Source organism: Drosophila tropicalis, unplaced genomic scaffold, assembly GCF_018151085.1.
Source record: "Drosophila tropicalis isolate 14030-0801.00 unplaced genomic scaffold, ASM1815108v1 contig_443, whole genome shotgun sequence".
Classification (NCBI taxonomy): domain Eukaryota; kingdom Metazoa; phylum Arthropoda; class Insecta; order Diptera; family Drosophilidae; genus Drosophila; species Drosophila tropicalis.
Window position 1 is genome coordinate 3,269,180 of NW_027172907.1, and position 21,726 is coordinate 3,290,905.

The 21,726-nt window shown below is 34.8% G+C and overlaps 2 long non-coding RNA genes across 2 annotated transcripts in view; both read left to right on the plus strand.

The window, feature by feature from the left end:
• The first annotated feature begins 8,524 nt into the window (after window positions 1-8,524).
• On the plus strand, window positions 8,525-9,137 carry LOC137574125 (uncharacterized). Its single transcript, XR_011031945.1, has 2 exons — window positions 8,525-8,579; window positions 8,638-9,137. It is a non-coding gene; the product is annotated as an uncharacterized lncRNA (long non-coding RNA).
• A 2,312-nt stretch (window positions 9,138-11,449) lies between these two features.
• LOC137574120 (uncharacterized) overlaps window positions 11,450-21,726 on the plus strand; it is a 210,279-nt gene continuing 200,002 nt past the window's right edge. The window contains exon 1 of the long non-coding RNA XR_011031944.1: window positions 11,450-11,476. This is a non-coding gene — a long non-coding RNA (uncharacterized lncRNA). The remainder of the gene's footprint in view (window positions 11,477-21,726) is intronic.

Sequence of the window (21,726 nt, forward strand, 5' to 3'; positions counted from 1 at the left end):
TAATTAAATTGTTGAAATATTTGTCAAGTCCACACCTGATTTTAGTTTGTAGGTGGGTTTTATATACTATTTTTGGCGCCACCTTTGTCCGCTTTTTATCAACAAATGGCACAAATTTTGTTGTTTTTTTTTTTACAAGCGGAACATTTTTACCAGAGTTGCAAATTCATTTATGTTTTGGTTGTTCTTTTCCATTCCCATTCTCGTTCCCATAACCATACTCATCATACCCAAAAAGCACATGTTACTTATACAACTGAAGTCCAAAGTTGAAATATGATAATCATATTATGGCGCATGTTTTTTTTTTTCTCTCTCTCTCTCTCTCTCTTTGTTATATATATGCATATTCAGAAGGGTCCCAGATTTTATAGGCAAACAACTTTGAGTTGTTGTGATTGTTTTTGGTACGCAATTCGCACTCGAAACAAGACAGAAGACACAGCAGCAGTTCTTTGAACCTTAGAGATAAAAAAAAACAAGGCAGACACACACACTTTATATGTGTTAAGCAATCAGATTATGGTATCCCCGGAACAACACCCTCCTCTTAGGGATTGTATGTCAAGGTCAAGGTTACAATTTCCAAAGGTGTGTAGTTAGGTACAACAATTATTGCTTGCAAATTGTTTTATTCGATAGATTTGCTTGTCTTTTTTCATTAGTGTCATTTTAAGGCATATAGTTTCAACTACTTGCCTTTCTTATCTATCCTTGTTACTTATGTAGATATTTGTATTATTTTTTTTGACATTTTAGCTTTCTTAACCTATCTATGATGGGAAAAATGTATAAATTGTATACATTTTAAAGTATTTGTTGTAAACATTTCTATTCCAAGTAAATCAAATTAAGTTATCCTGTAAAGATGGACGTCTTAGAGCATTTAAGTAACATTACTCATACGCCACGTTGTTTCTTGTATGACAATATTGAATGTACATAATTATGTAATGAAAAAGAATCCAACAGATATCAGGACAAGGCGAATATATATATATATATATAGAATTATTTCTCGACCAACTGTAAAATTAATAATTTTTTTATACTTTAAAAAAAGGAATTAAATATTTATCTCTCTATACAAAAATGTTAACCCAATTACATTTCATCTAAATTCTAGTTTAGTTTTTTTTAGTAGTTTAGTTTTGACATTCTAAATTGTTAGAAAATTTCAAATTATATTTCTTATTTGTTTTCTGTTTTATCAAGGGACACTTGTGAGAAGGAGGAAAAGGATAAGTAGGGCAATGAGGGGCAAAAGGCAGACGCCTAGATTATTCAAACATTTTAATTTGTAATTTTTTGGTTGTTGTTGTAGGTACTTGAGGTTGATATTTCGTTTTGTCTTTGATTGCTGGTTTCGCCTTTGTTTTGTTTTTTTTTTGTGTTTTTATTAAGTTATTTTTGTTTTTGCATTATTTATAAAAATTTCGGTCTTGCTGACGGTTTTTCTTCATTTTTTTTTTCCGTTGTTGTGTTCTTAGGGCGCAAAAATTTTCGTTTCGTTGTTGTTGTTGTTGTTGCCGTTGTTCTTGATATTTGTCTCTCATTGTCAGTCGTTGTTGTATTTTCAGTGTTTTGATTACGCAAATTAAAAGCGTCTAGACGACCAGACAAAGGTAAGGGGAACACTGGGTGGATACCGATACAAGACCAAGACACAGACATATAAAATAAACGAAACGAAAAGAAAACATACAGACGGATAGACGGACTGACAGAGGCATACGAACGAAGAGTGAGAGAGTAGTATAGAGGAGGGAGGGACTGCAAGACTGACCGACTGACCAACGTCGGAACAGACAGATCGGATTGTGCAATCGATCGATTGATAATTATGCCAAAACATGGATTTATTCATGCAATTTATTGTTTACTTCAAGAGGTTTTTAGTTTTATGTAATGTTTAAAAAAATTCGCATTTGTAGCAAATTTTGCATATTTCAAATTATGTCAATTTGGCGAATGGAAAAAAATTAAATAAATGAAATAGCCAAACAAAGACGTAATCACCGAGGCGTTATGCAAACCAAAACAGAATAAACAATCAAAGATTTTGAAAAGTAATCAATAAAATAGGTTAATATATAATCGCTTAGATAACAAAATGCAGCTCAAGTTTCAACGAGACGGGCAACTAACTTTTCCAAATTTTCTCTTTCATTAGTATATTCAGCTATTCGGGAATGTCCTTTGGAATATGCCACAGGGTTAAACAGGTCAACGACTACAAGCATCTTCTCATTTCATCATTTGCTCACCCTTTAAATTCCCATCACTTTCCCCATCCACCCACCACCGACTTACATTGGTCAGGATAATTGAATATGGGCGATGATAATTTCATTTTACGCTTTATAAACACAAACTGCACATCTTCAGCTTTGCCTCCTGCCTCCCTGGACTGTCCTTTATTATCCCTTCTCCTTTTTGGTGTGTGCCAGGGCAGGGGCAATTAAAGACCGCCCACACACACAGACACACACACACACATACACAGGGTATTAGGTGGGCGCATAAAGCTGAAGAGGCGTGTAACTCAACCAGTATCAGACTTAATTATCCCAGTGGGTAGGACTGTAGGTCGGTCGGTGGGTTGGTTTGTCTTCTTACAGCGGTATGCGATAGCCGTAGCGACCTTCATTCCTTTCCCATCATCGCATAAATCATACACATCGATTGCGACTTATCGACCAACGCAAGAAATATATATATATAAATATATTTGTATGTACGTACACCCAACAAAAAAAGGAACAGAAAAAGCCTCGGAAACTCTTGAGGTTTCCATTTTTTTCATATTTATTAACAATTAAATGAAACTTTCTAAAATATTATTAATTTTATTTCCCAGCTAGTTCAAATAATTCATAAAGACAAATATTTCCAATACATTCTTAAATGTATTTTATTTTTAGTTTTAGTTGTCAGCAAATTAAATACTTAATATATAATTTTGCTTTGTTTTCTTTTTAAACAATTAATTAATTAGTTTTAGCCAAATGATCTTTGGACTTAAACATTTTGTTGTAAGAAACAAGTTTTGATTGACAAAAAAATTCCATTCACAGATCTATCTCTATCTCTCTCTCTCTCTCTTTTTCTTTAGGCCTATTAAGATCGATTCCATGGGGAATCCCCCAAATTGTGTTTCAGGGAAATTTTATTTACTTTTGTTCCATTTTGTCGGGTGTACGTAAAAAAAAGTACCTTCAGTGTGGTTCTCAGTCGTCGTTCGTCTTTATTAGTCACAATTTGCGTTTTATGCGAATTCGTTGTAATTATTTACATCGAAGATTGTTGACGAACGTTGTTGGATTATATATACATATACATATAATGAATGTGTGTGTGTGTGTGTGTGTGTCTGTGTGTAAATGTGGGTATGTTTGTGGGGGGCCATCGTTGGGGACTTACAATTTCCATTGCTGTGATGCGATTCGAATGCCAACTCGTACCTAAAAACCAAACAACAACAACTGTCAGTTATGTATGTATGTATGTACAATATATCTTGGAATTGTTATTGTTGCTTTTGTTGTTATTTGCTGTCGTCTGGAGCGCGCCTTATCGGCGGCGCCTCCACAAAATATGTCACACGTACGCGTCAAATATTCTCAGAAAAATTGCGAGCGGCAAATGAAATGAAATAAAAAAAATAATAATAACGAAAAAAAAAAAACTGCAAATAAGCATGATACATATACCATTTATATACCTTTTATATACATAGGTACATAGTTAGTATCTTTCTTAGTTACTCTAACTAAGAAGCTATCAATTTCTTATTGTTTTTTGGTAACCTTCAATTCTTATCTGGACTCGCATCCGCAAAAGTTTCAAATGGGGGGAAAAAAAACTAAGATTATCAATCTTTTACAAAACTATTAATCTTAAATATATTATTGACATGAAGTCAATTCTATAGCAAACAAGGATACAACTTTTCGAATACGGATGAATACATTTTCCATTCCTCTTGAGACTTCTTCAAAACTTGGTTTTTGAATTCTTCTTAAATTTTTTTCCAAAGGATCTCTCAGACCCACAATTGACAGTCCTATGTTGCTCTACCTCTGCTCCCACAGGATGTATTTTCCCATAGACCATTTGCATCAAACTCGTTCTTAGTTTTCAGCTCATCCACATGTATCCACATATCCTGTCTCGATTTCCTAAACATCAAGTATAAGATTTTTACTCTAACGAAATGTAAATAAAGTGCAAAGATGCCTCTATCTTCCTCTATCTCATTATAAACAACAACAGATTTTGGATGACCTAAACTATGTACGATCAAATTCTGCAAATTCAGCTATAAACTGTTGTTTAAGCTAAGTTTATCGACAAATTTTTGTTAGGATAAGCCAAGTCAAAAAAGTCAAAAAGGAAAAATAATTCATAGAAATCTCAGAAAATTTTCAAATTTCATTGTAAACAAATTGTATAATATTTATTATTGTATTGCCGGATTTTATATATAGACATTCCGAAATTTAAATGAAGTAGCCCTCGTAGAGTTTTAATTCTCGAAACCTTTATTGAACACAATATATTTTAAAGCCCTTGGATAAAAGATACACATCTTTTCCGCATTTTCAATACTTTTCGCATTCGTATCATACAATCTTATCGATTATATAATTTCATTCTGTTTTAGAATATAATGAATTGCAAAAATTACGAAAAAAAAAACCCCCTGTCTCCCCACGATTCATTTGCGCCATATAATCTGGAGTCTCTTCCTCTAACAAAACAAAATAACAATAAAAAAAAAAAAAAAAAAACACACAAATGAGGAAAATTTTCATTTCAATAATTGATTTATTGCTGCTGTATTTTCTGCATTGGCTGCAGCATCAGAGGCAGCAGTCCCACCTAACTGCATAATTTTGTAAATTGCATACATGATAAACAAAACAATTACAGTAAATAATGGTAATTTCAATGATTTTTTAGAGTTAATTTGTTTATTTGCAAATTTTTGTTATTGTTGCAATCGACAATGAGGACCACCCCGGACGACTCCGTTTCCGACACCAGCTACAGACGGTTTCGATATCAACGGCGATTTCAATTCCGAGTATCGGCCATCATTAAATTTTTAAATAAATAAGCAAATAAATAAATAAATAAATGAATAAGCCGCATGTCAATTTGGAAAATGCAAAATGCAACTGCAACATTCGGTGGCAAAAACCACCAAAATGATATTTGTTGTTCGTTCGTTTTTTTCCTATTAAATTCTACCCTATTAATAAGACTTAAGGGTATATACTCTGTTTACAATCATAAAAATATGAGGTACTTTCAGTACTTTTAAACTATTTTTACCACCTGTCTTTTTCGACGGTTTTTTATTAATAGTAAATCATTTCATCAGTTCTTTAAATAACATCACGGCTTCTTTCGTCTTAGTGCCTATAAATCGCATATCCTAATATTTTTCTCTACGGATTTTAACTATATTGGAAATTTCATTTGTTTCGCCTTCAATTACAAACATTTTTTCATGTATTTTTGTATTTTAGCATGGAATCGATTGACAAATGATCTTAACAAAACTTTGAACCCAACATAATGTAATACGCCAAACAGTTACTGCTAACAGTGAACTTTTTAATCTTAATTACAAAAATCTATATTTTTAGTGGTTGTTTATTTAGTTATACAAATCAGTCAGCAACTTAGTGTATCATTGTAAGATATTGCCTTCTCTTTAGCCTGTGGATGGTCCATTGGCTCGCATGGGGTCTAGCTAGTCGATTTGCATGAGTCTGTAGCCTGTCATTGTACCTGCTGGTGTGGCGATTCATTTGATCTTCTACTGTTGCCACGTCAAGATCATAGTGTAGTGAGGCGTTTCGGATAAACCATGGGCACCCTGTCATCTGCCGCAGAGCTTTGTTTTGAAAAGTTTGTACCATTTTTCTATTGGAATCTGCAGCCATTCCCCAGATTTCGAATTCATATCTCCAAGTAGGAGCCACATATTATGGCATTATATAGTGCCCGTTTGCATCTTAGTGGCAATTTGCTTTTACCATTTGTCAGCCAGTTTAGTTTCGACCATTTGAAACATTTACAAACATTAGACAATTTACATCAATTCAACAGCCAAAAAAATTTATTGGAAATACATAGGCCAAACTTATTGGATTATTAGGAAAAAACTTGCCCAAACCCACAGTGAATCTTTATTAATAAACCAAATTTAGGTTACAAAACTCAAAATAATAAATGGAAAGAAAAAGTACTTTAAACATTAAAAGATTAGGATAGTTAGGACTTTAGAGGCTTTAAAGGCATAGGAAGTTTTCATGATTATTGCTTCTTGAAAACTTAATCTTCATTAATCTTTTTCTGTAATGTCATTGTCTTTGTAATTTTGCTTAGTATATTTATTTGTAGTCAATTCCAATTAAACATTTAATGACGTTTTGTTCGTTACTTTAAAAAAAGAACATTATACATACTGTTCAATATGTAAGCAGTTCTACATAAAAGTTTTAACGATTTCATAACGATTTTTTATTGACTAAACTATATTTTAGAATACGAAGAATGCCAGCCACACTTTCCTGAAGGGCGCTTCAAAAGTTTGAAATATAAAAGATGATAAAACGTCTAAATCTAAATCTGAAAGAGAAAATATTTGAATCATATTAGATAAAATGATAAGTTGACTGAAATATTAGTGGTCTGTTACCTAAAGTTTCTTTCTTTTTCATTGCATAGACTAAGTATATAAATAATGACATTGGAAAGTAAATAGAATGTAGATAGTCATTCTTTTTATGGAATGGTACAAAAAGTTTCTATCATATTTCCTAGGCCTAGCTCCTCTGGCTCTCATTGGTGGTTATACATTTCACTCAGAATTTTATTTATTTACATAAACGAAGCGTCGAACTGTTGTTGCAAATTTATGTATGTACAAGTACAATATTTATTTAATTCTGACTGTGGCTGTGGGTGGCCACAATAATGGCAATAATCACCGATTATCACGTAGCTCATCCCTGGCCCCCCTGCCCCCGCGTCAGCCCCACATCATCAATAACAAAAACAACAGCAAGGTAAAACGTACCAAAGAAAGGAGAAACGAAACGAAACGTAACGAAAAACAAAAACTCATTCTGACAGGCCCAAAAAAAGTCAGCGAACACATTCCGTGAGCTCATTAAAAATTAAATCAAAATTAAATGTTCATCAAATGCAATAAAAATCATTTGTTACTGCATCACTGATTGAAGTCCGATGAGGAAGTCCTTTATTGGGGATATATGTATGTATGTATATGATATCATTATTAAAATATCATCAATGCCATAATTCGAACGTGTTCACTTTAATTGATTAAATATTGCGTGTTCTTGTATATCTTTTGTTAAAAAAACTTTATTGAAACTTTAAGAAGTCTTCAAGAATCTAAAATCTCAGCTCAGGTATTAGTTAGGTGCTTTAGTTATAAGAACTTTAATAAGCAACATAACTCAGGAAGGCTATTCATGTAGAAAAAAGTCACCTAAGTCATTTTGTAACTAGATTATACATATTAAGTAATTCCAATCTATATATTCATTATTCTATATAATTTTGATTAAAAATACAAGCATTTCGCATACATAGTCGTGTTCCCTTTTATTTAACCTTTTCGTTCGGGGCGATTATTTAATAATTTTCATTAACAATATCAACAATAACAACAACAAGCACAAACATCACTCAGAGTCAGTCAGACAATAACAATAGTGTCATCATTCACACAATTGACATATTGACTAACTGGCTAGCTGTCTGTTTATCTGGCTGGGAGAACTATAGAACTGGATTCGATTGGACTAGACTCTCCAAACGCCACACCACAGCCACTCCCCCCCAGACGGGGACTGTATTATATTTATTAATAGAAAAAATTACAAAAAAAGCATGCAATCCCCACGACTCTTGCCATCGTTCAATGTTCACGTGGGCAATTAAACGGATTGTCAACAAATAAATTTTTATAAATAATTTTTTAATAATGTGAAAGCAACAAAAAAAAAAAAAAAAAAAACAGCCACAATACACACAACAACCATATTAATCACACGAGTCATGTAGATGATATCTGGCCAGGAATGAAGATGAAATGATTATGTTCAAGTTAATAAAATGACTGAACCCATTTATATACTAACCTATCTAAACAAAGGAAAGGCCGAATAAAAATATATACTCAAAGTTTAAAAATTAGTTAATATTTAATAAATCTAATAAATTTATATTCCACATAAAATAATTTGTAATTTGTAAGTTTATCAGAAAATATCTCAATTTTGCAGTGTATTCTAAAGTTGGCTATAATTTAGATTTTCTATGATTAATTAATTGGAAATTAATTGTTCAAATTTTTAGTATGTTCATGCAAAGATCGGGCAACAATTGAGATTAGCACGCAATTTAAATATCCCTATGAACATTGTGTTTTTAATTTTGATATAAAAGGCATTGCTTGATTCAATAATCCAAAAGTTGTTGCAATGAAGTTGACTTTATTATTGTTGGGCATAACTATGCTGTTGCTTGTGGTAAGATTTTGAACTCTGAAACCCTGAGAATTTCATTCTTCTTCATCCATTCAATTAGGGCCTAATCCAAGCCCAAGTGCCAGGACAGGGCGAAGCCATGGGAGCTGCTCAGGCGGGTGTAGGAGCAGCTGGTGGTGCTGGTGGCAATTTCGAGGCTCATGGCAACGGAGCTGCCGATGGGGCTGAAGATGGTGCCGGGGCCGGAGCTGGCGTGAGTGCTGGCATTGGGGCACAAGCTCAGAGTGGTGCTAGTGGAGCAGGTGGACGACGACGCTAATCTTTAGAAAGACAACAAAAAGAGAAAAAAATTCCATTCCCCCCCAGGTTTTAGTTGTTTACTTACCAGAGAAGGCAGCGAGCCCTCAAAACGTAGTGCAACACTCAGAAACACATACGCACACACACACACACACACACTCACACACACACACACATATATTTATATATATTGGCGCCAGTTCACAGTGTCATAATTGATTTGGAATCGAGGGGCGGGCACGTAGTTCCCCGCCATTGAAATCGGCACACTTCAAATAAACGAAAACTAAATATCACCTATTTTTTTTTTTTTTTTGGTTTTTTTGGCACCTTTAATACCATTTAATGCCATTTTATGAAGCGATGACGGCGACAACGAAGCCGACAAGTTTCGCCGATGCCAATCGCCTTAAAGCAGAATATAGAAATAGAAAATTCATCAGCGCAATGTTAAAAATATCATTCGAATTTCCACATAAATCAACTGATGAATAAATAAATAACAAATAGCACCCAAACCAAAAATAACAATATTGTGAAATATGCCAAATGAAATTATTGTTGTTTATATATGTATGTACATATATTTATGCCCAGTCATTGTAGTTGATTGTCTATATGTGTGTGTGTGTGTGTGTATTTCGGTGAGTAAGGAGGGTGGATCGTATTGATCAGAGGTGCGATATAGCCATGGGAGGTTATACTAGTAGGTTCTTTAGATATCGTCCAATCTCTTGACTAAATAGATTTGGCATGATTTATGCCAAAAAGATGGCACCAAAAGATCTATAGAAAATTTATTAAACTATCGACTAAACTATTAATGGAATTTTTTATTCTATTCAAGTCACATGCAATTAATTAAAAAGTTTTTATGCCTCTTGAAGTGTTTTTAGTGCTCTTTTTCTACCTAAATGTGGCAAAACAAAAAGCCTTTCGTATTAAAACTAAAATATGTATCTCTTTACAAACTTTAGCCAATTATTTTTGAGGTCAAGAATCAAATGTTAAATTTTCTAAAATAATTAACTAACATCGTTATTATTCTAATTACATTATGCCATTATTTCAGCAAGCTAAGTATTTGTTTCTCTCTAAATTTTAAACTGCTAGGAAAGTATTTTTGATTGGGTTGTAATTCTCAACTAACTTTAACGTTGAAGCAAACATTTTCTGTTAGAAATTTCGATCTGCTCGAAATGTGTTAAAAAAGAAAGGGGTTTCTTCGTTAAGTTATAATTTTTAACTAGTTTTGGGCCGTTGTAATTCCTAAATCTGATGTTAATGGAATTTGGTTATTTTTGAGCTCCACAGATAACTTGTTCACCTTTTTGGTGCTAGCCATAAAATAATCTCCTTTGTGAGATTAACCTCAAATCGGCTTATATGTACAAGGTTTAGTAAGAACTTTTAGAAAAATGAAGTTTTTTTAACTTCCGTCAACATTTACATCGTAATAATCTATGTTGCGAATGTTATTACTTTAGTTGTCACATTTTGCGTATACGTGATTGTTGACAAAAATGGAATGAGGCAAATGCTGCATTATTTTATTTCAAAATAATAATATACAGATAAGATTTATTTTTATTCATTTTATTCATTTCAATTTGTGTTTATTTTTGTTGTTTTTTGTGTAATTCAAAATGTAAGTAATTTTCTTTTCTGTTAAATCCTTATTCCACTGAGTGCATAACCTTCTCAGTGACTGTCCTTGACATAAGCAATACTTCACAACCTTAGTGGCGTGCTCATCCTGGGGCAACCGCATCCACATCCGCTTCAGATGCGGCTTTAGCTTCACAATCAGCTTCAGCATCAGCTTTAGCTCATCGTCCATATAATCCCCCCCATCAACTGTCCGGGCATTGTCTAACTTTGCACAATGCGCTGCCCTCCGTTGGCATTTGTTCCCTTCACCTACATACAAATGTATGTATGTATGTATGTATGTGTATAACTGAGTGACAACCTCCCGTAGGGCAAATGCGCGTAATGTTCGTCGACCCACAATAACTAACTCAGTTCTTGGTGCATTAGATAATAAGTATATTGTACTAGATATCCTATGCCCCTATTGGTTGTTGTTTTGTTGTCAATGACCATGGACTCAACGCACTCTGCACTCTACTCCGCCACCTACTTCTCTCTCTCTCTCTCTCTCTCTTTCTATGCTTATTCTACGTCTTCCTTCTGTGGTTTCGTGGTTATATGCGATTATGCGAACATTGTATACCACCGGAGTGCGATTGCGACGCTGAACTTGAAACTGGTCACGTGCGAGGCGCCGATGTGGCGATATAATTGCCAATTTAATCGCTGACTCGCTCGAGCTTTTGATAAACAATGTTACAGTGCCCCAAAATTAGACTAAAATGGAAACAGAAACATTATTTTTTGTGGTTATTCATTTTATTTGTGACTTAAAACGAATCATTCATCTCTGATTTGGACTACTTAAAATATTCCTGACTTTATTACTCTTTTTATCTGTAGAGGCACAAAATTTAGTTAAATACATAAAACTGATCAATAGTTCAATGAAATAAACTATAAATTTGTTTGGTGTTTTTTTCCAGCTATTGAATACCACTGTGCATCAATGTGTGTGGCCTGTGTGTAAAAGTCAGAGAGCGTAGGTAAGTACGAGTATTTTGCATATCACATTTACCTTTGCTTTATGTTTATTATCATTCGGAATTGCTGCTCACCGGCGGCAAGTTGTTATATGGGGTTAGTTATTACCTGTGAGAGAGGCCCCAAGTCCAAGTGTAATTCCAGTGGCAGACCATTAAAATTGATCGACTATCCAAGATTTCTTGACAGTAGCACCAGCAGCGGTGGTGGTGCCCGCAATGCCAAAAGGTTATACCGTGTTCCCACAGAAGTGATTTAATAGATTTCCGTTCCAATTTCCAATTCTCCACATCGACTACAGCGCACAATTTCAATTTCCCCTATATGCATATGCAGATAGATAGCAGGCTAAAAACATATGTATCGCTAAATTGGCCAAGCCAAGGTAATGCTGAAAGACCAAAAGGGTGAGCAAGGCAGGGTTTGGGTAGAGGAATTACCTCTTGTCATAAGATATTCGCACTGTCAAGTCGTAAATCATTCACAAATGGCTAGGCGACTCACGTGAATTATTTAAAGTACTCACTCTCACATGCCTTATCGAATGACCCACATACATACATACATAGAAAGAAAGAAAATATAAAGCGTAACCCATCAGAGAAGTAGTCATTAGGTGCCTCTTGGGCACCTTTTTTGTTTTGTCTAATCTGTGTCTGTTTCTTTTGGCTGGCGCCATGCAAATTATGATGATTGTAATTAATCTAAGCAAAAATAAGAATGCAAATATTAACTTTTAGCTCAGCTAATTGCCAAGTTAATGACTTGAATACACATACTACATAGAGGATGATACGTTGGCATGGAGTTGGGCAAATAAACATTTACGAAATTGAGTTGCACTTGCCGTACGCGTGCACATTGAATAACATTGGAATACAGTCTCCGGGAAAAGGCAGAATCAAAACAAAAACAACTCAAAATCAAAGTCCATATTGTGGTTGAGGCTACTTGGGGCCTTTTAATGGGCACGCCTCCTACCCATTGTGCCCCCCTTTTCACCAGCTGCCGACAGAGAGATTACATTGAATCGAGGAGACAGAGAGAAGTTGATATTGGCAGTGTTTTCCCATTTCTGGGAATTACTATAGGAATCAAGTTGAATAAATTTTCATATGTATTTCACATTTCAACAATAATATTAACTAGAAATCTTTAATTCAATAAACAAAAAGTCAAGCTATCAATTATCAAATATGTAATTGATTCCGAAGTTTATCTTTAATGTCTAATCTTACAAAGACCAAAGACTGGACTTAATTGACAGTTTGCCATAGTTTATATACCAAAAAGGGTAAACAAATCTAGTAATATTCAATTCCAATTCATATAATTCACAGATGCATATATCATTCAATAATTTGGTTTTCCCACATTGTTGAACCTTTTTACAGCTTAGAGACGAGCATCAAGTTTGAAATATTTATTTCAAGTCTAGCATGCAATCCAAATCCTGGGGCCCCAATCACTTAATTTAGGGTTGCTCTGTCATTTCATTCAAAACGAGTTTGATTTTTAGTTCACATAAGTGAATTGCTTATTAAGTATACGCAGAGTGAGCCAGCTGCATTTATAATACTAAGGGCAAACGAGGGTCATGAATTCGCTTAAAATATCCTTTAATAGACGCAAAATCTTAAAGTTTTTCTCAACAAGTGTTGTCAAATCTTAAGCGAATTATCTTTTAATTATTAAAAATTTAATTTGTTTTACCTTTGCCTACTTCTAACTCAAAGCTTGTTAATCTTAAAAGTTTCTATTACAACAAATGTTATTATTATAAATCCAAACACGGAATTTCTTGGCAGATCAATTGTGAAAATGAACGAGTTTTTGGCGGAGCAAGTGAAGGTGGGTGAACTAATCGTTTTGCCGGCCCCTCACATTAGCCACTCACATGACTTTTTCTTTGCTGCTGGGCTGGCTGTCTGTTGTTTATGTTATTAACACAACAAACAACCACTTAGCCTCAGAAATCATTCCAGCCATTTAGCCGTTATTGTTGTTGTGTTTTGCTTTTTCTTTTTTTGGATTTCTGTATCTAAAAATAAACATCAAAGACGTATCGACATGGCAAGCGGTCCATGGACGACGACGGCGACGTCGAAAAGTGGCCAAAAATAAATATTGAAAAAAAAAAAAAACAACAACAAACCAAACGAAATCAGGCAAAAACTATTTTTAAACGTCAAGCGAATGAATTGTTCAATTGCACAAACAAATTGAAGTAAGCGTAAATGTTAATTGGCATCGCTCGAGCAAATCGGAAACGGAGTGAGTCTAGACCAAACTCGGGAGGTCTTAAATTAGATCTCAAACTATGTGTGTGTGTGTGTGTTTGTGTGTACGCCAGACAGACATTTGGCCAAGCATGTTAGCCTGGCCTGGGCTAGCTGGCAAGATATGGGCTTACCCTGTGTCTCTTTAAATGATGTTGAAAGGTTTTTTATGTTCCATCAAAGACAGAGAGAAAGGGAGAGGGGGAAAGTATCTGTGTCTGTGCCGCATGAATTTGTATTTAATTATTAATTATACAATGAAATTACATTTTTACGATTTTACTTTACACAATTGACGATAATAAACATAACAATTTGCACTACTACAACAACTAACGGGGCAATTGTGTCGTTCTGTTGTAGTTCATAAATCAGGCGAACGGCGGTCTAAAGTATCTGACAGATACAAATGGCGATTACTGTCCGGCTATAGGTATGAGAACAAGTGCGACGCAAACTATGCGACGACGGCGACGTTTACGTTCATTTACACTTCATCAATTGCGTAGTTTGTGAGAAAAAGAGAGAGAAAGAAGGACAGAGAGAAAGAGATAGCTAAAGCGAGTGGGGCCAATAACATTGTAAAGGCGAAAATTCAGCAGAAATGTAAAAACTACGCAACGAAAACAAATATATATGTACATATGTATATGCCTTAAATTCATATAAATAATTGCCAATATGTACGGGTTGTGTGTGTATGAGTGTGGGTGTATGAGTGTGTGTGTGTGCATACAATGTGCAGTTAAGTTTAATCAGCTTTGAGCATACACAAATATCAATAGATCGAAGTCAATCGAGAAAGTCTGCCTACCCACCCACCCACCTACCTACCTACCCTTCCCTCCCTCCATAAATATGGTACGCAGTTTCGGAAGTCTATATATAGAATGTAGCAACAACAATAATAATAACAAATAAAAATAAATAACAACCCGAAAGCAATTAGCAAAATCGAATGCGTAATTTCTATCGTGTATACATACATATTGAACTACAGGTAAAACGTATGTACATATATACAATACATACATATGTACATATACAAATCCCTACATCATTGACCAAAATCCAATAAACATGCTATACAAGTATCGAATCGAAATCTATAATTATCTTTAATAGGCTATAATACAAAATTCATAATTTATTGTGTCACTTTTTTGATGTGTCATCCAGCCAACTTTGCTCCGAATGGGGGGGTGGGGTGGGGAAAATTCTCGATTAAATTTTGAAATTTGTTAAAACTTTATAAACAAATTAAAAATTATTAGTGCTATTTTTCATATTGTTTACTTTCATTCACTCAAGGTCACATTTATTTGTTTACATTATCACAGTTTGTAATCTTGATAACTGAAAGATGCATTTTCTATAACTTTTCAACTGATTTTTCTCCCATGGATTTGAATGTTTTTGAATGAATCGAATCATCTGCATCATATTTGTATTATTTTCGTCATTTCTTTAGACCGTTTTGTTATTTCTTTTACCAATTTTTTGTTCGTTTTTATCAGCCTGACCTTCAATCTGTTTGGTGGGTAGTTGGTGGGGGGGAGCTGCTCTACTTATCTAATAACATTCCCCAACAAAATATGAAATTCGATTTATTGACGCAGTCATTTTTAGTCAATTTTCTATTTTAGCAGGTGCACAAGGCATGCAAACAGACTACGACATAGATTAGCGCTAAAATAACAACAAGATGAAATAATAATAAATTTATTAAATAATCGAAATGAATTGAAATGGAAATTTAATGTCATAGGACATACAATACTATGTACATATATATGTATTCATTCTTATTCTCTATACAATTTATACGAGTTATAAAAATTAAAAATGAAAAAAAAAAAAAAACAAAATTGCAACGCAATTCTTCTATCAATGGTAATAAATTTTTGGTTTTTTTTTTTTGTCAGATAGCATGAATGAAATCATGTTATTTAGCAGGGGCACACCCTTTGCCCATCATCATGCCACAAGACAAGAGAGAGAGAGAGTGAGACAGACAACTTACCCATACTAACTTATATCCCCGTAAATACCTACATATGTATGTACATACCTTCTCCACACATACATAAAAAGTCCCGCATTCCTTCCTAGGAGAAGCAACGTTTGCTGCCACCTGTTGAGCTTCTGTTCTGTTTTGTTCCTCTGCTCTGCCTGCCACGCGCGAATAAAATTTGTTTATAATTCGTAATTCTCTTCCTTATTAATTTGTGTATTTCTTTTTTGGGGTATATTAAGCCATATACAAAGCCAAAAACTTCAAGCAAAGTCTGTCAAAGAGTTTAGGAAAGTATTTGGCAATAAAATTTTGCATTGTGGTGGAAATTTTTGTTAGCAAATGGAAAGTAAATAGTATTTTCATTTAATTTGCAATTAAAGAGTATCACAAAAACGGGACGAAACATTTGGTGTGAGTGCTTTAGGTGTATTTGTTTTTATTTGTTTTTGTTTTTTATTGCCTGGCCGCGCCCCCCTTATCGCCCTTATCTTTTATATAGTTGTTGTTGACATTGAAAATGCCATCGAAGTTGAATTCGTAGTGCGGTGTGTGTGTGTGTGTGTGTGGTGGTGTGTGTGTGTGTGTGTGTGTGTGTGTGTGTGGTGTGGTCTTGAAACCCAAACATGATTTCTAACTAAGCTCTGAAATTGAGGTGAAAGAACCCAATATGTTTGTATCAGTGAATAAATGTGCTCGGACATGGGCTTGTGCCGGCCCCGTGTTATGATCATGCGCTTTTTTTTTTTTGCGCGCTTGTGAAAATCCCCAAGTTCTCCTTGCCCTGCCCACCCCGCACGCCTCTAAATTTTGGGCTGAATGTATCGCCATGAAGTGCGTGACTTGGGCACGCGTTTTGTGGTACGGAATTTTTTTTTTTTTCTTTCCTCTTGCTACAATCACACTAGCAACTAATGAATTCGGAATTAATACATTCTGACGATTGGCACTGATAATGAACATCATCATGGAATTTGGCATTTCTGTTTGGTGTGAAACTTGCTTTAGTTTTTGCCTTTTGTTATTTTATGTCATCCTCTTTTAATTAGTTTTGTGCTAATTAACCAAATGAAGTTAATTTTTTGCCAAACTAAAGATAATGGGACTTGTCCCTCAAACTAACGCTTGAGATCAATTCGAAGAAGTAACTATTTGTAGGTATATTGTTTAAATGTCTCAAAAGAAAGTATAATACAATTTGTTTGATTTCTGGCGTAACAACAAATTTATCGATTCTCCGAATCGATTATGAGTTATGATTAATTTCAATACAACTTGCTCTTTGATATTTCAAAACATTCCACAAAGACAAATGCCATTTAAACATCGAATCAAAGACAAGATATAAGAATGTGGGGAAACTGACTGCATCCCGCCTGCCCCTCGCCCATATCGATCAATATTTCATTCATTCATTTCCATGAACTTTTTACTCTCATTCTTACATTCATTCATTCGCAATATCTATTAATGGCATTCACTGAAATTCATGGGAAAAATTCTATTTTGTAGGCGTACGTGGTGAACGACACAATTGAGAGAATACAATTCAATACATCGATAATTTCCAAGAAATTAGAAAACATTTTGGCAAAAACATTTGCTTAACTCATTGAAGCTGTGCCAGTCAGTCGATCGGTCGATCAGTCTGTCTGACTGACTGACTGACTTGTCTTTATCTTGGTTGATGGTTCGTTGGGTAGGTTTCCTCGTGTCGTTCGGTGGTGCTGGTGGGTGGGTGGTTGGTTGGTGGCTGCTTGTGTCATGCGTTTGGTGGCTGGCAGCGACGTCGACGATTGTGGCACATGGAGCCGATCACTTGATCGCACGTGAACACCATTTCGAAAGTATTTGACGCAATTGCGAAATTGAGAAATTGAGGTCTCTGTTTTGCCGTTTTTGCTGCTTATTATATACATATTTACATAAATAATTTGTGCTTGCCATTTGGCTGGTTTCGGTCGGTTTCGGTTTCAGTTTCGGTTGTCTGTGTCTGGTGTTTACGCATGGATTTGTTTCTTATTTTTGTTATGAGTTTATTGCAGAATCATAAAAATAATTTTAATGCGTTTTTCCCTGAAAATGTGAAATTTTTAGACTAGAATTGTTTTTTTTTCAGTATTTACAGTTTGCACTTTTCTTAGCTATTTTTAAAGTATGAAATTTAATGCAGCAAATGAACTTGCCCATTTGTCCTCAGAATAGAGAAGGAAAAACGCACAGACAGTGAGACAAGGGGGCGTGTGGAAAAGGTGGCAAAGATATGGGTTTGTTAATCTACAAATGGTTAGTTAACGGAAGTAAGGGGTCTAACTCGCCTTTGTCTAGACACTCTTGAGCCTATCATCGTTCATATACACCTCTAAATACATATACAAATCAGCATAACTAAATCCTCAACTTAATGAAATCAAATCAAAATTAATACCCTGCAGTAGAGCTTAAAAACAATGGGTATACATGGCATAGAATGATGCTTTAAGGAGTATGATGATCAGTGATCTTATCTTATAAGTTAAGTACTTGTAATTTTTTAATTTTTTGCTTATTAATCATTAAAAAAGTATTCAAATCTGTGTTTTTAGATTGCGTCTAAAACAAATTCTTTTAGTTCTTTTCATTCTTTTCATTTAATTTTGTAATTTAAAAATGTATATAATATATAAAGAAAACCATATAGTGTTAAAAATTCAAATTTTTATATAGAATTAAAAAAAGGAATAATCATTTGAATGAATCATTGTATTAATCTTGTTCTATTTCAAGATCAAGAACTAGTTTAGAGTATTATAAAAATAAGAGTGAAAACTAAATGCATTGTAAGAGTTACTTTGCCTAATGATTAAAGGGTATCTCATGGTCGATACTAATACTCTCAAGTTCCTGAGTACTGAGCATATTTTTGTTTTGTTTTGTTGTTTTATTTGTCTTGTTTATTTTCTGCAACTTCATTGTACATGTTGATTTTTAACTATTTAGTATGTCCCTCTATTACTTATCTGTATGGACAGAAAGCAAAAAAAAAAAAAAAAAAAGTTATTTTAGTTAAAAGTAAAAGAAGTGATGAAGAAGAATGAGGCAACATTGTTGCCTGCTTGCGCGCGAGCTAGCTGATTAAATGCCAGAGTTATCAAATAACAGGTGAGAAGCGATTTTTGTTGCTACAACTGAGCTGACTCTGCTGTTTACACTCTCTCTCTCTCTCTGTCTCTGTCTCTGACGTCACCAGTGCTGAGTTGTGGACTGTGGAAGGCCAAAGTCAACTGTAGAGGAAAAGGTACATACATACTAGATAGTAAGAGAGCAAATACCAATGTAGATTCTTGCAAAAGCAATTATAGCAAAACAATCCCAGCTTAACTTTCAAGTGAATTCCATGAATGGAAATCGGATTTGTAAGCCGGAAAAGATGCTAAAGAACAAAATAACTCACTCACTTGGCGGCCCCTATAGCTCTTCAGCTCCATTGTCAATATTCGCTTTGGGGTCAATAGAATATTTATTTGCGGCACGTGGCCCCTGTTGAAAATGAACAGTGACAGCGACAGCGACGCGACTCAACAAAATTAAACAATAAATAAAATGCCAAAATGGAAAGAAAGAAACAACAACAACAACAACAGGAACCATAACAAAAAACAGAACAAGAAGAAAGAAAAAAGTTTTTGCAAAGGTAGCTCAAAACAAATGGCAAACTATTAACGCATTTGTTTACACGCCACAACAACACTACCAAAACAACAACAACAACAAAACTCTAAACGACTGTCATAAATTTTTTGGCACAAACCCGGCCAACAACTAAACAAAAAAAAAAAAAAAAAAAAAAAAGGCCCAAAACACAACATATATTCAATAAAGAGCCAAAGGGTAGCTTTTTGCTGCTGCCTTTTTTTTGTGTTGGTTTTTTTTTTTGTTTCCTTTCTAGTAGCTTCAGTCTTTTGTCGTTTTGCTTCCTTCTTGTTGTTAGCGGCCAAAGAGTCATCATAAATTGCCCAAGATGAGCAATGACCAGACCAAACTCAATTTTAGGGCCCACATTTTCAATTTCATGGGAATTTCACACATGCCATGGAAATTTGAATAACGTTCAACGCTAAACAAAATGGGTAGCCAACTGGAAGACTAACTACTAATGAGTACCTATAAACTAGAGAGAGAGATGCATATGAAGTTCACCTAGTAGTCTTTGGTTTATTCCTCAAGAAGTAATAAATTATTATTCTGCTCGCTCTCTGACACTTCGAATGTCGTTCGTTCTTTGCGCTTAATAGAGAAAATTTCTTCTTTTTGCCTTAGAGTCATCTGCTAGAAGGATATATAGGGAAGAGAAATGTAAATGGGACTGAAGTTCGCATATTCTTATATTTCTTTATAGAATTCATTTTAATTTGCTTCGCCCTCTCTCTTACAAAAGCAAAATTACTGAATGATTCGTATTTGTTGTTTAACTTTTAATTTTGAAATATCTAGGAGAAGTTCAACAAAGAAGTTAAGAAGTGAAGGAGATAGAAGATATATTAAGAGTTTATAGATTCTCAATATACATAGATTTTTGATTGAAAAGTAGTAAAATAGCATTTAGAATGGTCAAAATGCAAAATATTCTATTTGATTGCGTAAATTTACAAAAGAAAGATGGAAATTTTTTAAATTGAAATGAATTTCAGAGTTTCAGTCTGTTTCAGATTAAAATCGCTTTATATCGATTAAATTCTCTCTCTTCTAAATCTGCTAACCAAGATCAAGTCCTGTGCTAAACGCTTGTAATGATATCTGATTTCTGACCTAAAAGATGCAATCACCTTTGAACTTCAAGCTAGAGAGTACTTTGCATAAAGTACTCCCCACTGTTTGCAACAAAATAAAACAGGAAAACAAGAAACAAACTTATTTATGATCATTGCAAATATGGCAAAAAGACATTGCCAAATTTGCACAATTTGTGGCAGGGCAAGTTAACAATACGATCATACGAATGTAGACAAGTCAGCATATACTCTTACATACATATATAAATCAAGCAACCTGCACACGCGCTAAAAACAATTCCCCAATTCGGCGGGGTCTCTGTCCATTGGGTTTTAGTGGCAAACAGAAAACAATACCAGACGATATCAGGGGCGATGGCCCCCTCCTCTTTCCCGCAGACACGGGAATTTCGCATAAACAACAAGATCGCCAAAAACGAGAAAAGGTGCCTGTGTGTGTGTGTGTGAAAAAGAGACTAACTGAAAAATTCAGTCGGCGTGGAGGAGGGGAGGTTGAAGAGGTGTGAGAAATTGAGTTGTGTGCAGTCTAAAATTGGAGCGAAATGCGATCTGCGGGCGCATTCAACAAATATGATGAAAATTTTGCCTTCCACCCACACTACTTTTCAATATACACACTATCAATGAAGACAATTTGTACACTGTAAGAATTGTAGTTATATATGTTTATAGGTAAGAGCTGTCTACAAATTAAGTGCATGCTTTTTGCTCAGTGTACATGTCGATCATTTTGCCTTCAGTTGATGTCTTGCATATGGCGAACAAAATGCTGCGCGTGCGGTCGAAGAAATTGGGCCAGACAAAAGGCAAAATGAGGGGCAAATGAGGTGGTTGGATGGTTGGGTTGATGGGTGGCTAGGAGGGTAGGTGAGTGGGGGGCTAGCCAGGTTGGTTAAGGTGGTTTGTGGGCGTGCATTTTGCGGCGTGTGCATCTATTTGTTTGTCCACGTGTGTGTGTGTGTGAGTGTGAGTGTGTTTACATTCAACACAATACAACAGATGGCTAGACGTCTAGATTGAATGGCCGGCGGCTAGCAAGAGGATGTGAAGGGTAAGACAGAAGTAGAGCATTTAGTTGGGCAGTCGACCTCCTGCATTGAAAAGTGGTTTTCCATTGGGATTCGGCAGAGGCGTCGGTGGCGGCGCTTTCTATTGATCAGCGACATGCGAAACACGATACGGGAACA